Raw genomic sequence first — 14,581 nt, forward strand, 5'->3', positions numbered from 1 at the left:
CATACAAGAGTAAGGTCTGTTCTCGTTGCCAATGCTTGTCTTTAACGAGCATTTACTGCCAGGAACAGATGCAAGGACACACACATTGCTCATAAATGAAGTGGCTGAAGGCACACTTGTATAATACCTTGCATACTACTTTTTATTACGCCAGGAGCTGGTATATAGCTGCAAGTAAACCATTACCTTTCGGATGACTGCTTAGAATAAGATGGCCTCCCCTAAAGGGCACAGTACTAGCTCAAACAGATCCCAGTCTGTGTGTTTTGGGCAGGGATGGGAGAGTAGTGTGCGGGAATGGCATACTGGCTGGCATGGACATTGATATTCAATGTGCGGTTAAAAGCCAAACAAACTTCACTGGTTGTGTGTTCGTGCCAGATTTCATCTCTCCATCTTCACTTCTCATGTCATTAGTTTTAGTTGATAGGCAGTGCTTACAGCACCACCTAGCAACCAAAACTAAAAAGGATTTAAAAAGCATTAACGCCTGACTGCCAGGGACTACATTTGAGGGTAACCAGACATCGCAACTGTGACCCTTCTTGTCTCCCTTGCTACCCCTGTGCTCTCCCATGCTACCCCTTAAAAAAAAGCAAAACATATCTTTTTTTTTAATGGAAACTCCTGGGCTGTGGCCATGCCATGTGGCTCTTTGTTTCTGGAGTGGCTGGCTTTCTTGTTCAGTACTCTTAAAAATACAGGGAGTTGCACAAGTGTAACACTTTACACAGTGACCCTAAATAAGAAAGAATAGGAATAATAAATAATGTGCCTTTCTGCAATTCTATACAATATTTGCTAGATTCATTAAAGTTTTATTTCAGGCACACTTCAGGGGGTGAGTCACTGATTTAGGCTGTTCTTAAACACCTCAAATTCACAATACAGACCCAAACTTTCAAAAAGCATTTAGAGTAGAATAAGCATCCATTTCGGCTTATAGATTTTGCTTTTCGCAAGTTGCAGTTATAGCATGTTTTTCTGCCATTGTCTCTGTTAAGATCATCACACGACATTCCATCTCGGTGTCCTCGATCACTTGACAAAATCCTGGTGGCTAAAAGCTTGTGTACAGTGTAGACATGTTTGAACATAGCACATCAGGTGGCCCTTGATTTCATTGTGCCACAATTAATGCTTTGTTGTAATGTGTATATCTTTCCCATCTCCCTGGCATGCTGCTCAGGGTGTTTGTTTGCATGTATGAGGCAACGACTGCCCAGAGTACGGGATGTGTGAGTGTGCTTCTTTCCCTATTTTGCCTACCTCTGAAGCCTGAAAAGTAGATCCACACTGGCTTGACATGTGGCCACTTTGCACCAGACCTGCAGATGAACTGGCCTGCTGTTAAATCTCAGTTACCAGTTTAATGGTATCCACTAAAGAGATTAATTTGCTTTCTGACTTGATCTGCAGGTTCGAATCCCGGCATGGCCAACTCAGCCTTTCATCCTTCTGAGGTCGATACATGAGTAGCAACAGAGGTTGGGTGATATTGTATGTATATTTGTTCTATACAAGCACTTAAGAGTAAGTGCTATATAACACATCATTATAATTTGGCCTTGGACGTCTGCATGCATTCAGAGTAATTTGGTAATATCTGCCTTTACACACTGATTTAATGATACATATGGTGATCCATTCTTGTATGAAATGTATATCACATTAGTGATATCATAAACATATTTTTCGTAGTGTACTTGGGAACAATGCTATGTGATGCCATTTTCTGTTTTGTCAAGGGGTGAAAGGTTGTGCTTCATCGCTTCCTGTGATGTCACTTCGGTGTGGGGTCAAATGACACCACGTCCTGTGATGTCATCAGAGGTCAAGGGTTATGTGATGTCACTTTCGCTACCCCAGGCATGTTGGTGAAATGACGTCCCTGCTGACCGCATATTTTCCTTCCGGCAACAATATTTTTCCTTTAAATGTTGTTTCTTCCTACGCACATTCTGAAAATATGACACACATTTGTCCACTTTCCCACTCTTATGGCAAGACGTTTGCCCAGGTCCATTACATTCCTGTGCACATTAGTTGCCCAGAGACGTGTGGGATTTACATTGGAAAATGCTTGTGAATATCCCTGAAAGTTGGTTGATGGGGATTGGTTATTGAGCAGTTTTTGAATTAAGTTACTTTGGTCAGTTATGTTGTGTGTGTCATCTTTCTCTTGTATCGTATGGATTGTATGTTTTTACTTATGAATAGTTCATTATATATATGTTGGACCTGTGAGCCCTCATGCCAAAGTGCTCCTTTGCATTGTAATATGCCTGGGTTGTGCTATAGACAAATGTTAATGAAATATGGTCAAGTTCCTCTTCATCTTCACCCACATATGCATTGCCCCATAAAAGCATGTCTCTGACACTGCCCCGGGAATGCCCACTTAACCAGCACTTTCGGGCACTTTCAGGGCATATTGTATGCACACAGGCATATATTAAGAACATTTTCACCTGGATTCTCCTTTTGTAAATCATAGGTAATGGGGACATCACAAATATTTCCCAGCACAATAATAATAATAATAATAACAACAATAATAATAGTAATAGTAATACTGATTTCAATTGATTGCAGAATGTCTGTACAGCCACTACTAGGGGGCATACCGCAGCCAGCAAAGGGTCAGATTGGAAACACTCAAGCCAGTCTCTTTTAATTGGACACGAATAAGATGGGGAAGATGAAGACGAGCAAAGGAACACTAGACCAGGGTAAGAGGTCCAATTTAATCAGCACCACATATTTTCTTCACAGTTCCCACTTTGCAACGGCCCAGTAAACTCATTCCAGTAAAGTCAGTAAAGTCTTATCCTGGGGTATTGATAATGGATATAGTGCTGTTGTATTCTATTAGGCATAAGCTCTTGTATCTTAATCAAATCAGTTTCCTAAAACTCCAGGAAGATGCCATATATTTTTAAATCCCTCTAAGCTGTGGATAAGAGGGCAGACGCTGCACTTTTGCTGTTTCAACAAGAATTCTGCCCTTGTATCTTGAAGATTAGGGAGGAAGACCCCAGCAGAAGGAGGAACCAGAGCTTAATAAAGTAGACCCGTCTTCAACATTTTGAATCGATAATTCTGACGCGGACATGCCATTTCAGCATGGGTGGACTACGACGGTTGAAGAACGAGCCCTTGATCCCGCAGAGGGTTGAGCTTCTCAGCTCTTCGAACTGTCCTGTTTTCAGAATGGACAGTACATTTACATACAATCACCCACTGAAAATCATTTTTTGCTAATGTTTTCGTACAGATTAATTTTGGATATCCTGAAGATCTGGTTCGACTTTACACTTTGGTGGGCTGAGAAGCCCAACATTATTAGCAAACTATATTACAAGTTTACCATTGCCTTTAATGAATATTAACTAAAAATAGAAAGGTGCTGATTTATTCGAACCAGTGAGAGATACTTTATTGAAGGATGTAGAAAAATGACCCTTGATGCTACCACAGTCAAACGTAGTGTTAAAATAACAAAGTTGTCTTCATAAGTAAAGTATTATTATTGCAAACTTAATTAAGGTTTAACATGAGCATGCATTAGGCATTATGTAAAAGTAAATGGTTTATCTATAAGAAATTGGAAGCATACTCCAAACTTTTAGCTTTCACTCTGGTGTGTTAAATAGGACTGTGATGCGAAAAAAAAAGATTCTCCCAGAAAGGAAGTGTTTTGTTGAAATAATCCTTGCCTGGAAATTGCATTGTGGTTTCCCTGTCTGCTTTTAAAGTCAAAATGTTAAGAATGCAGTCAATACCAATAGTTATTGAATGCGCTATGAACATTCTGATTGGTTGAGAGAAGGTCAATAATGAACTCCATGTGCTAAAACATATCAATGCCCTGTGGGACGTGGCTGACCAATCAGGCCAAAGCTCTGAGAACCAATGTGATTTGTGTAGGCAGAGAAACGATGCACACTAAATATCCCACATATATTTTTAAGCCGTGAGAGATGATCAACACACTGAGTTTCACACATGCATTATTTAGGTAGGGGAAAAGGCATAAGAAGTGGCTCGAGGTCGGGAGAAGGCCACACACTGAGAAGCCCACATCCATTTGCAGGCAGAGGAGAAGGCCAAAGCATTGAAAAGCCATGTGCATTTGGTCTGCGGAGGAGAAAACAAAAGCATGAGAACCTCACTTATATTGAGTAGACTGAGGAGAAGACCAAACCATTGAGAAATCCCATACATTTTGTAGGCAGAGGAGAAGGCTAAAGCACTCAGAACCCCATATGTATTTTGTAGGCAGAGGAGAAGGCCAAAGATATGAGAACCCAATGCAAATGTTGGATGCAGAGGAAATGGCCAAAGCACTGAGAGCCCCACATGGATTTTGCTGGTGGTGGAGAGGCCAAAGTAACCAAGACCCGATGTGCATTTAGTAGGTATAAGAGAAGGCCAAAGCAGTGAGAACCCAATGTGCATTTAGTGGAAAGAGGTGAAGGCCAAGACAGTGTTATCCACCCATGCCTTTTGTAGGTGGACCAGGACAAATACTGACATCTCCACTTACATTTTTTAGTTGCAGGAGAACACAAAAGCACTTATGACTTGTGGTGGGTCAGAAGAAGTATGCAGACTCTGAAATTCTATATCAATGACAATTTTATTATGCAAAGGATAAAATGCCTATGTTTCCCTATGCTGTGGGGTTTCCCTACAAATCTAACTATGGTGCTTGTCAGTTGTCAGTGAAAATCTTAACAGAACCTGTCCACCATCCAAACTAACCCTTTCTGACCCTACCACTATTATAACAACAAAGGGCAGGGGAATGACTCCCTTTTCCTGATGGCCTGTTTCTGACAAGGTTCAGTTCGTTAGTTTATCTTCAAATAGTTCTTCGTGAACACTTTTATCAACTCGTACAGTTCCTTTCAAGAATGATTTCTCCTCTGTTTCTCCTCTTTTTGATAGCAAAGTTCTGTTTCTTTCTTGCTCTTCTCTTTGACGGCTTTGCTTATATTTATTCTTCTCTCTCTCTCTCTGGCAAAGTAGACCAATATTCTGAACTCTCCCCTTGGACTCTCTCGTCTTTGATATCTAATGGACAGTCTTTGGTTTCTCTCTGAAACTGGTCTTTATTCTAGCCTTAGCTTCTGGCTTTTCTTTTCTGTTGTTTTGTTCCTTCTTAATTAACCTTTTTTTTATCTTGCAGTACATTATTTAATTCTCCCTGACTGGGACAAGTCAGTATCATATCTTGACTGGGACAAGCATGAGCATTCAAACAATGATTCTTATTCACTTCTCTGTGAGTCCATCTCTTATCTTGACTGAGACGAGTACGAGCATTCCAATAATGATTCTAATTCACTTCTCTTTGAGTCAACATCTTATCTTCACTGGGACGAGTATGAGTATTTCAATAATGATTTACTGTCCTTCTCCCAGGTTTCCCGTTTTCCCTGTTACCTGCAGTTGTTATGGATAACATCACCGTCCTCTCTCCAATTTGTCAGGTTGGCTTCTCGTGATCCTTGTATTCTTTTTGTGTTGCTGAACAGGCTACATTTTCAGTGCTTCAATGACCGATAGGTTCCACGTTTGCTGTATCGGAGCAGTATCAGTGTTGTTCAAGGGACCCCTGGTCCACCACGATCCTGTTGTGGTCAGGTCACCACTCTGTCATTGCTCTCTCTCTCTCTAGATTCAGGCCCCATGCATCTGACTTGGTTTCTCTCTCCTCTTTGCTTCTCAGATGCAGCGTGTCGTCTCAGTTGTGTGCTTTCTCGCGACCACAGGACGCTGCACATCCAGCCTCTCCTCTGTGTAAGCAGGCAAGCAGATTCATAACTTGTGGGCTTCCTCTCTCATTCTCCAGCATCCTCCCCTCTCAAATACTACATAGCCGTGGGACTTCCCTGACGCAGTTTTGTATTCCTTTCTCTCTGTTTGTTTCACACTCTCTTTTCCTCCATAGGTCATCCTCCTCGTCTCAGTAATAGATGACTTGCCTTTCAGGGCTATTTGCAGTTTCCAGCTGACAATAACACATGCTGGTAATTTCTTCACATATTTTGTTATTGGATAGACTTGAGGAGGCCTAGTTGGAAGGTTTTCTAGGGAGTTACTCACAGGAATGTGAGTCTTTGTCCACAAAGGGGGGCTTTCTCCCAGGTGAGGTCCCACTTGCCTTGACCCCTAGGGCGGGTGTTGTGGAGCGGGCTCCCCTCCCCAGTTTAATCAGTGGGAGAAGGGATGAATTCCGTTATTCGTCACAAACCCCATGTACATTTTGTAGGTGGAGGAGAATTCCATGCACTGATGTAAGGCGGACCCAAAGTCCCAAGTATGCCAGAGGAATTGGAATTAATCCAAAACAGACTCAATGACGAAATAGAATAAAGTGTAAGGCAAACCCCAGATTTATTATCATCCAAATGAAGCACATACAATCATTACAGTCTAGAAACTCTCTAAGAGCAAATACAAAACAACCATTTAAGTACAATGAACACATCATATATGGCGTCATAACATTATCACAATTTACAAAACCTACAGGAATTGAGGATTGGTTAATGGGTATGGCTACATATAGATTGAATAGGTGTTATTTGATTGGGTGAAATCTATCTGATGGCTCTGCTTGAGACCACCCTTACTTCGATAAAGGTAGAAATATATAATTCCTACGTTACATGGTTGTGTTGCATATGATTTGATGGGTGGCATGACACTACAGAGTTTGATTGGTAGGCATCTTAATAACCGACCTTAGACAGGTCATCAAGATATGAGCCAGGCGGAGTGTAGGAGAGGCAGGACCATGGACTGGACTGTCCATTGTTCAATTAAAGAAGTTACCATCCCTCATCCTTATGCCATGAGACCAGGCAATCTCTTTCTACTTGGCCTTGCAAGGCGGCTTATGTCTGTGTAACTTTAGGGAATCTTGCAGGTGTTCTACCTTATGTTGGCGGCTAATGAATAGCCAGTGCTCTCTGATTATAAGTTACGTGTTAGAGAACCATGTACGAAATGGAATTAGCGCCTATTTATTGGGATTTTAGCTAATTCTCATGTGTGTGTTGTGTTTTCTGTTTCCACCAGGGACACATTTGAGTTATTCTTCTTTGAGTTAATTGCCTTACTATTGTCCTGCACCTGGTTAACAAAGGATGGTTGCATTCGTACAAACTTTTAATGAATTTGGGAGTATCCTACTTGTGTCTGGGGAACTGCTATCTTGTGCTTTCGTTCTGCCATTCCCACCCACCCTATCTCGCTCTAACCTGAGCTCTAATTGCCAGCTACTGTCTGAGTTCTGCACTGCTCTGCATTTCTGCAGATTCAGCTTTTTGAGTTCTCTCGAAGTCTTAAAGCCTGGGCCTATTTAAAAGAATGCTATGGCATCCATTTAAAAATAAATGGCTATGCTGTTACACTCTGGTTTCTTTGTTAGTGAGCTGTATTTGCATCTCGTTCATGTTGCATTTAGCTTATACATTGGTTCTGTTAGTGTTCTTCATGTCTTGTGGTTGCCATGTTAATATTCCTTGTGTACAAATGCACATTTGGCCTAGTGTACGTGTTGTTCATGTGGAGTGCATATCTGCTTCATGTCTAATGCATGCGCCTGCTGATGTTGTAACGTCATCTGGACTGCTTTTGACATCTTCAGCTTAGATTGTCTCTATGTCTTGTTGTACTTGCCTGGGATAAGGGTGGTACAGTTGTCTTAGTGAGTGCTGCTTCTCACCTGTGAAATATTGGATCAGGGGCAGGGCAGAAGCTATGGATGAGGTATACACCTGCCTCCCAACACCAAAACGCCAAATTGCATTTTTTAGATGGAGGAGAAGTCCAAAGCAGTGACATCCCCACAGAGGAGAAAGAGACCAAATCAATGTGGAGCCCACATATATTTTGTAGGAAGACGAGAAGACCAAAGCAGTCTTATGTAGTCAGGGAGGAGGTGAAGAAAATTAAAATGTCTGAAGTTGTTGCAGTACTTAAACGTGGTTGGGACTGGGATGGAGGCTGAGGGAATAATGTGTCTGTTGTTTTTTATTCTCTTGTTACAGCAATGGCTGTATGCATTGGAGAAGCTCACACATTGGCCACATTGATCAATATGTAGCTGCAGATCTCTTCCAATAAAAGGAACTGGGACATATGTCTAAAGTGAATCTGGTGTCTTCTGCAGAAATGTAATCATGCATGCAACGCCATTGCACTTGCATCAGGCAACAGAGTGTGAATTCCAGAGGAGAAGTAACAGAACGTTCAACCTCCACCCTCTGAGGCACAAGTGAGATAAGAAATGACATCACCTCTGCAGCAAATAGAACAATTCACAATAGCTGATTCCTGAAAATTCCCCACCTGTGATTTCCTTGGAAACTGATGAAAATGAAGAACAAGACCAAGACTATCGCCGTCCCCAGGATCTAGATCGAAACTCAGACCCCTCTTCTTTTCAGACTCTGCAGCTAGTGAGGGAGACAACGAGATGGAGCAAATGGGTGTAGGCTTTGATGAACCCATGAAATTGTCAAGTGAAAGCACTGTGCACAGGAAGAAAGCTTCAGCGACTCAACTGGTGCCAGTGTACAGTCAGAAAAAATAACTTTCTTGAAAGGGAAAACAAGTACCGATTTGGTTCCCTCTTTTCTGTGAAATTGCATGTCCATGTGCTTGGCAAAGGAAAAGTTGATAGAGCAACTACCTCTCAACAGATGCAGGTCACGGACACATTTGCACTGCTAGCTCACACCTTTACACAAGAGGATCTTGTTGATTCACACATTTTCAAAGACATTTTTAGAACATCATCTTTACCTGCAAATTCTATAGCATTCATACAACTTATTTTTCCCTCAAGGATCTAGCCCACCATTGCTGAGGCTTTTGAGCAGGTTCTAAAATATCAGAAAAATGACAAACTTGTTGTCATTTTGGCAATACTACTTTGTTGAAATATGTGGATTTTGTGAGATACCTAAGGGTATTCTCCCAGGTAGACCTCGAGAATCCCTCATTCAGCGGGCCAAGGATGGGCTGGCACTCTCAGATCCCAACCCTGTGGGGGGACGAGCGAGGGAGGATCACGTGCGTGCGTAGGGGGTCCCGGGGATATGCTTGGGGGAATATCCAAGGTGAAGCATGGTATTATACTGAGGAAGAAGGAGAGGAGAATGAGATCCTTGAAAACTGTGTAGGTTTTACTACATCCATCTCCCTTCTTCCCAATGAAACTCCCTTATTAAAATCCCACTACCCATACACCTCTGGTAAATCAATTAAAAACCCTGTTACAGTAGGAAACAACCTCTCTCAGAATCCCTGTTTTTATGTTGCCCACCAGAACAACCCCAGCCATTCTTCACCACGTCCCTCTGATAATTAATTTCCAAACACCCAATCTACCCTGACAAAACACTACCGTTCCCACAATCCCCTCTGTTCAGTTCATGATTCCGGCTATCCCAGTTTGTTTCATAAACTCTACCAATCCCGTCCCTCTGATTGTCATTTACCGACTTCCCAGTCGAATGTGACCAACAACTACAGTTCCCACAAACCCTACCAATCTCACTCTGTACCCAAACCCCTAGGACTAGAACTATAATCCCATAAACAACTCTTCCTCTCAATATCCCATAGGTTACTCTAAAACTCTAACCCCCCCTTGCGACATGAACACTTTTCTGCACCAAGGAAAACAACAGACTCATTCCAGAGCTGTTCACCTTGCCCAAAATCACACACACCTGACGGCCCTTTCCTTTCCCAACAGGGATAAAAGGTGGAGCACGAAAGCACAGGGAGAGCAAAGCAGACCGCACATGTGAGAGCTAACTTAGCATGGCAGTTCAAGAGCAGGCGAAAGACGGCACAAATTGATGTGATGCAAAGAGGAGAAGTGACCTTGCCCTTATCGACGAAGACCTGTGAAGCCTCAAGAGAAGGAATTGTAGGACTGTGGACAATAGCCAGCATGTGTTGCAGCAGATGCCAACGGTACCCGGGCATCTCCTCTGCTGACAGCTAAGCCGAGGAGAGACGCATGGCCCAATGGTACCGGCCTTGACTCTAGAAACCAAGAAAGCAAAACAGTTCATTACAGCCGGTGAGGCAAGGGGAGAGTCGATAAAGAAACCGAACTTTGCTGAATCAAAGTAGCAAGTGGCTAATTGAACTTTGTATAAACAAAGAACTGTTGATAGAAGAAAAGGGGAAAGCCAGCATAACAGAATCAAACACCACGTGGGAGTTCACTTAAGAAACGCTAGGCAATTACTCTGCTATTGAACTACAATAACCAGAAAGCCTTAGGAAAAGGTGAAAGCAGTCAAAGGGGTTATACAGGGGTCTTGCAAATCCCAGGTACAGTTGAAAGTCTTTGACCGGCAGATGATTGGGAAACTAAGGGAAATGTATCCCGCATGGTTTGAAAAGTAATCAATAGTACGTTGTAAAGGTTGGCATGAGTGAACCCGGCGGAAGGATTCTAACAAGAGGGGAGAAAATCTGAAGTCCCATGAACATTGTGTTGACAGGAGAGAACCCGGAATGGAGGGAGGTCCACAGTGATATGTGTTAAAGGGACATTGTCATTTTTAAGTACAAGGAAAGCCATTGTGAACCCGAAGGAGGGAGGCTGATGATTGAAAAGGGGTCTGAGCCCAAAGGAGGGAAATCTGGGTTGAAGTTGTGAAAGCCATACGTAAAATAGAACTTTCTGTTTGGGGTTTGTGCCCAGAAACAGGGGACCCAAGGGTGAAGTCGTCACCCAAAGCTATACGTGAAACAGAACTTTGTGTTTGTTAGTTGAAATGATACAGCCCTTGAAGGCAAGAGACTTTTTATTACAAAGAGACTTAACCATCCAAGAACCTGATAGCTGGAACTGAACTGTCGGCTCTTGCTGGGAAAGCTCGAGAGTGTGCTGTGCTCAGAAGATCCATCTTGTCCTGTGCTGAAAAGGTTGGGAAGGGAGAACTCTGGCAATCACATCCTGACTTATTATTTATGAATATATCTTTCTTTATTGAAAACCCTATCTCATACTCTTTCTGTAATTAGTTGCAAGGATTTGTCATTAGTGTTTTTTTAGTATAGGCCTTTTTACTTTGACAAGAGGCCATGAGGACTGCCTTATTTTTCATTTGATGGTCGACATTTGCTTCCATCTTAGATTTAGGCTAGGCATTTTTCTACCCTACATTTACAGTTTAACAAACACCCTTGAATTGTGATCACTTGTCTCTGTCTTTACTATTGCCACCAAGAGTTCCTTACGTATGGTGTTAGAGGTGGGATTTGATCCAATTGATGCTAGTTGGAGAACCCCGCTACACATGTACAGAGTCCAAATAGAGACCTCTATGCCCCCATCCTCAGGAATCTTGAGAAAAAATGTATATTCATAGTGAAAGAGTATTCACAATGCACGCTCGTTTATGTATACAATGGCAGTGCATGGCGTCACCACATCAACTACGTCACACGCAAGCGACGTCAAAACGTGGACGGCATCACGCAACATGCCGAAGAAGATACAAAAGGCACAGGTAAGAGGATTGCGGCAATGGCGACAGCCATACATCCGCACACATCACCCTGTTGATACCACACAATAAACAGAGCGGTAAGGACAGCGGTTCGTCCGCATTCTTGAATCAATACAGCTCTTTCAATGAATATGGGGATAGATTTGGTAAATACATTATTTTTCTAAACAAGAGCATGCAGTTTGTAGGAAATAAACGCTATGGAAAGAAGCACAGGTAATGGGCACTACGTTTTATAATTTTGTTATGAGATTATCAAGAAAGGCTATATAAGCTGATGAGTGCACATGTACATTTTTTCCAAAGTCAGCTCAGAAAATACGTACACAAAGGTTTTATAGATCTTCAAGTATTTACTTTGTAACAGTACATGCGTAACCCAAATCGAGAGACAAATCAGGTTTTCGTTTTTCTTGTTTCCTTTTTTATATGGTATACATGTCGCATTAGACTGTATTTTGTTGATTTGTGTGTTTTCATTTATTGGTGTTATTTGATGATGTTTTGTTAATGTTATGCAAAGAGTCGAGCCCTGAAGACGTGCAAGTTGTCCGAAATGCCTTGGCTACACAAGAACTGTCAATGACTGCTTCTTGAAAATGAATATTTGGTTTTATGAAGACGATACAGTTTGTGAATTGTAAAGATTATCCAGAGGAATGTGAATATATGAAAGCAATCATAATTACAGTACAGTACAGAAAGGCCCTTCTGTACACACAGACCCCTAAGGCCTACTTGGGAGCAATATTGTGATATGTACTCTAGTGCCTAGAGTTGAACCAGTGTGTTCTGAATACTGACATGCATTGTTAATTACAGATTTAACAAGACAGAGTTAATAGACAATGAAAATAAGGGGCCAGCCTACCCCTTTCCTAGCATGTAGCATGAAGCAACAACACCACAGGAGTTCCCCAGATGTGCTTCCTGAAGCAAGTGCAACTCATGACAACAGATGTTGCACTCATTTTCAGGGAAAATCATCTCTTTGAAATCACATGTGTGGTCCATGTTGCCATGCCTGGTGTGCACTTTGCCAGAGCACTGCCTTGGATCATGCCTCTAGCACCCACTGTGTCCACTGATCATGGCCCGTTGCCTTGTCCAGTGGAACCTGGGCCTTGAGAATTAGCTTCGGTCATGCCTTGCTCTCCTCCAAGAGTTGCAGTGAGACCAAAAGGCATGGCCTGTGACCAGAGTGCTTGGCCTATGGCATGCCGAGTGGGCAGGTTTCTTGGGCCGTTGCCTTCCGTCATGACCCTGGAAACTCCAAGGTTGCTCAGGCCCAGTTTGAGGCTGTAGACCCTGTAATGGCCTGCACAGACCCGGTTCACTTCCAGCTCGAGGACCACGGATCCTGAGTCAGTTAAGTAGACCTCCTTATGCTGGCAAGGATTGGGGTTGGGGGTCCTTCAGAGGACTGATATATGCCCCATTTGGATATTCTCTGCAACTCAGGTTCTGGTGCCCACAAGTGCTTGCATAACAGCAATGTTCAGCTATGGAACCCAGTCAGAAGGGATCTCTTTCAAGTAGGCATTCGTATTACTCTTTACTGAAGTCAGCTCTCCGCTTTGGGCATGTGCATGTAAAAGGGCCAATCAAGGTCAAAGTACCAGGTGGATCCGCAAATCAGTGCAGGCACTTGAAATATCACTAACTTAATTTTGACCATGTCGGTCCCTATTTTATTTTTAAACACTTGAAACACTTGTGTATAGGCGCGTTACAAATACCATATCATATCATATCATATCATAAAGAAAACCCTCAATGGATTGGGACCCGATTTTTGCTTTTTCACACTTGCTTGGTGTACATTCGTCTATCAGTTCATACTGTGAGAGCAAGCATTTGCATCTTTATAACTGTATCTCCTCAGCCCCAGCTTTGCAACTCACCAGAGCTGCAGGATATGATATGATATGATAGTTTATTTATATAGCCCTATACACAATGTGTTTCAAAGTGCTTCAAGGCATGGAAGTGAAAAAGGGAAAATACAATGACATTCTTACAGACCATGAACAGCAAGGATGTGAAATTAACTATCGTACTCGGCCTGACGACATATCAGATGGTGCAAGAGCTAAGACAAGGAAGGGAGGGGGAGAGTTGGAAGGAAATGGAAACGGACAAGCGACTACCATACTAGGCCTGACAACATTTCTGGTAGAGCCGGAGAAAAACAAGAGGTGAGGGAAAGGGGTGCAGAAAGGTAGGAGAGGAACAAAACAAGCGACTATCATACTTGGCCTGACGACATTTCAGATAGTGCTGGAGGAGGTGGGGAGGAAAAAAAAGAGTAAGGGGAGGAGACATACGAGGTTTCTATCATACTAGTCCAGGGACAATTCTGATAGAGTAAGCGCATATAAGAAAGTAAGGGGAGGAGATAGGAAAAGGGAGAAGGGAAAGGAGGAGAGAACAGAGAGTTAGCAGTCAAAAGAGTGGAGAAGCAAGAGGGGAGAGTGAATACATTGCAGAAGTCAGTAGTAGCACAAACCTGACTTGAAAGCTGTCAAGTAAGGTTTAGAGATGTGTAAGTGCTTCTTGCACTTTCGATGAACAGTGCCTGAGTTATAAGCATTTGAAGAAATGTTCTCCCAATGTAAAGTCCAATGCACCTTTAACTAGAGAATCACTGTGGGCGACTCTGTAATATTTGCATACCTCAGTTATTCTCTTTCATGGAACATATATCACAAGAGACTGAAGACGGGGAACAAGTGGTAAGATGATTGGCATACGACAAGGATGGAGCCTGCATGGGTGGTGGTTTAAAAAAAAAAGAAAACCTTCTGCATCTCCACTTGACACATTTCCTCAGCAGTTTTTATGCAGCAATGAGGAAATGTTAAATAAGGAACTCGCTCTCTCCATCAGAGCTCTCATGTTTCCTGTGGACATGGGTAAGAAGGCCAACCAGTCTTGTTTTTGCTTAGAATTCTGGGATTTGTAGTTTTCCTTTGTTTCAAATACAAAGAAAAAACTAGAAGTCCAGAATCCAAAGGGAAAAC

This window comes from Ambystoma mexicanum, chromosome 12 (assembly GCF_040938575.1).
Source record: "Ambystoma mexicanum isolate Mex_15411 chromosome 12, UKY_AmexF1_1, whole genome shotgun sequence".
In the NCBI taxonomy this organism is placed as follows: Eukaryota; Metazoa; Chordata; class Amphibia; order Caudata; family Ambystomatidae; genus Ambystoma; species Ambystoma mexicanum.